This window comes from Ruditapes philippinarum, unplaced genomic scaffold (assembly GCF_026571515.1).
Source record: "Ruditapes philippinarum isolate M1 unplaced genomic scaffold, ASM2657151v2 ctg2279_1_1_1_1, whole genome shotgun sequence".
NCBI classification, from domain to species: domain Eukaryota; kingdom Metazoa; phylum Mollusca; class Bivalvia; order Venerida; family Veneridae; genus Ruditapes; species Ruditapes philippinarum.
The window spans coordinates 80,512-84,390 of record NW_026855421.1 but is presented as its reverse complement, the minus strand read 5'-3'; positions in this window follow the sequence as shown (position 1 = coordinate 84,390).

The window sequence follows — 3,879 nt, the reverse complement described above, 5'->3', positions numbered from 1 at the left end:
TTTGTTTTACAATACATAAAAAGTAAACAGAGTTTCCCACACTTTGCATTAACCAAGTATCATAAAAACCTAAATCACACAGAAGATGTTTTACAAGTGAACACCAGTTTGTTTTGTTGGGAAAATTTTCAAAATCGTTTTTCAGTAATGTATAAACGTTCTTCACATATTTATTTTCATTTGTATGCAATATCTTTAACCAAAATTTTACAATATTGTAATAACGTACTGATTTTAATGATATTCTACCTAGTTCACCAAATACAAAATCGTTTTGAGTAACTTTTTTGACACCAAGAATCCGTTTACAAAATTGCATATGTACTCGTTCTACACTATTACCTTGAATAAACCCCCAAACCTCGCTACCATAATTCAAAATAGGCATTATAAGTTTATCAAATAGTTCTAATCTATGGGAAAGTGAAATGTTAACAAATTTACACAAATACTTATCCGTTTTAAAAATTGCTTTCATTGCTTGTCCAGCAATGGTGTTCTGTGCTTCTGTGAATGAACCACCCGTTGTGAATACTAAACCTAAATAAGTGAACTTATTAACAATATCAATAGTATTATCTTTATAATAAAAAACTAAGTTATCTGGCAATCTACCGCCTCTTTTAAATATCATAATTTTCGTTTTAACTGTATTTACTGTAAGTTTCCACCTATCACATAATAATGAAACAGGCCCGAGTCATTTATTGGCTTTCTTGATTCAAATCTAACGTTTTCAATGATCTCAGCAATAAAACACACAGAAGCAATGTCATTATATTTAAAGTTCATTCGTCTTGTTAAGAATTCAATAAATATTCACTAATTGACAGTTTGAGTAAAATAAAATATTTCAGTGTTATTAATTGATGATGAAGCATTGTTCTAGTAAACCGATAAGAACAATTATAAAACAAATATGCAAATACACAAACAGTAATGGGATATTTGTAATTTTTCCTATTGTACCTTTAATGTAATGGCACCCTGTTGGAATGTTATTTTCTTGTAACATAATCAGACAAGCCACACAAACACGAACATTTAGTAATTAAATTTAATTGCAAACGTTTCGGCTATATGCCTTCATCAGTGCAAAACATAATAAAATTACCGGAAGCGACGTCATAACGGAACACGCGTAAAGCGCGCGAAAAAAACGTTATGGCGTTTAGCGGCTAAACTATGATAACATGTAGAAACAAATATTTATGCTATAAATAAAGCTGGTACATGAATTAAAATGGATCAACAGCAGAGCTGCATCAGTACTAAGGGTGTAGTACTTAAGTACCAGTACCAGTACTTGGCAAATTATGCAGTACCATTACCAGTACCAGTACTAGATTTTAGATCGGTACTGCAGTACCAGTACTTTTTTGGTGAAGTAATTAAGTATCAGTACCATTACTTTTATATATTCATCAAAGTTTGAATAAATACAGTGTCAAACAAATGATTGCAAATATTATTCAGCAAAGAAATTAAATCATAATTTACTTTAAAGCTGCACGCCTCCAGATGAGCCAAAATATTTCAAGAAAATGAAAATTGAGTAAAATGTACTAATATTTCAATAAAGGTAAAAACAATCAAGTTCAATGTTAAAGTTTACATGTTTTTTGCGTTTAAGACTGATTTTGCAGTATGTTATCACCATATTTCTACCATTACTAACGCAGTAAGGGCTTTTTTGCACATTTTGACCTCTTTTTGGTTATTTGCATGGATTGTAAGTGTCAACTGCATTATGTAAATAACTTTATTTGTTCACCTCACAATATTTTACTGTCAAATACATTATCAAAATGTTCATGAAATTTAACATGAATCTGGAGGCGTGCTGCTTTTAAGTTAACATAACATATTTACAACTTTATAGTTTTAACATACTTTTTAAAAACAATATTAACAACATATATTCATGTCATATCTAATTGTTTAGTAACCAGTCATCTGTATAAATACAATGCAAACATCTTTCATTTAAAACACAACAGTCTTTTGTTGCCTTTCACACCTTCACACCTCTGTTCAATTTATACCAAAGTAAATAACAACTTTTTATGGTGCTAACAATATCACTTTTTTCAGTTGAAATGAGATTATTTAGAATAGAAGAAATTAAGTAGTGTTTATTTTGCTAGAAAATACAAAGTAATAAAAGATTTTAATAAGGATATTTTAGGGTAGAGTTATTGAGTCTGTTTATCTTAAGTTAATTTTTACTTAAAGTCTTTGGTGCTTTTTATGATGAATACTATGTTAACATTTTACGGAATATTGCAGCAAATTATCTTTAGATTAGATGATATAGTTAATGTAATTTACAGCTCAATTTTATGAGAAAAATTGATGCTATTTTTAATTTTTATCAAAACCAAAAGTACTGGGTAATGCAGTAGCAGTACCACTTTTTAAGACAGTAATGCAGTACCAGTACCAGTAGTAGCAAAATTTTGTAGGAGTAATTCAGTATCAGTACCAGTAATTGCAAAATCGCTGCAGTACATACTGCAGTCCCAGTACCAGTACCAGTAATGCAGCTCTGATCAACAGTGATACAGATGTCTATTAGACAGTGTTAATAAAAATAAGATAATAGACAAACATATTAATATTCATGTAACGCATTATAAATCAAACAATACTTTATTATTTAGTCCATTTGGAATCATAGTATTTAATTTATGGATCCAAAAAGATTCTTTACATAACCGGTCCATGTTGTTTTCTATAACTTCTATAGGTAAAAATGAAAAATCTGACAATGAACACTTATTATCGTTTGATCCGAAATGGATCGCAACATGTGAAACTGGATTAACGTCACAATTTCTTATATCAAATCTATGTTTATTCATTCTGCATGATACATTTTGATTAGTCTGACCTACGTATTGCTTTTTACAGCCTTTACATGTAATGAGGTAAATTACATTACGCGTAGTACAGTTAACATCGTTGTGTAATTCAAAAGAACTACCTGTTATGCTGCTATTAAATTGGGAACCAACAATTATATTGTTACAATGTGAACATCTACTTCGTAAACATCTGCTAGATAAAAATGTGCGATCAAGTAAAGCACTTCTCATAAGATAATCTCAAATGTTTTTAGGACGTCTATATGCTAAAATAGGTTTGAACTTGGTATGTATATTTTTAACGCTTACCTTATCAGACAAAAGTAATAGATCCCAATATTTATTTAAGATTTCACCAATATTTGGCAGAGATGTATTAAAACATACAGTAAAAGGTATTATTGAACTAGTATTTTTAACGACAGGACTTAGAGCATCATTTTGGGACATGCCATCAATTTTAGAAAACGCTTTTCTCAATAATAGATTTAGGATAATTTCTATCAGAAAAAATATCTATTTAACGTATCTAAAGACTGCTTAAAAGTACCGTCATCGGAAATGACACGTCTTATACGTTTAGCTTGACTAAACGGGATACCAAGCTTACATGATAAAGGATGAGAGGATGTAAAATCTAAATACAAATGCATATTTGTAGGTTTGCAAAATATATCGGTAACAATTTTTTCCTGTTACGTCTTTAGATACAGAAACATCAAGAAAAATACCGAACACTTAGAAATATTGTAAGTGAATTTAATATTCGGGTGGAAACTATTTAAGGAATTTATAAAAAAGTTTAGCGTTTCCAAAGAATCATTTCCAAAATCATAAAAAATATCATCTAGGAAACGTAACCAGACATCAGGTTTTACATAAGTAGAGTCAAGAAATTGCTCTTCTAGTCTACCCATGAATAATGAAGCATAAGAAGGTGCCATAGGGCTTCCCATTGCTGTGCCCATGGTTTGTAAATAACTCTGATCGTTAAAGTCAAAGCAATTATAAT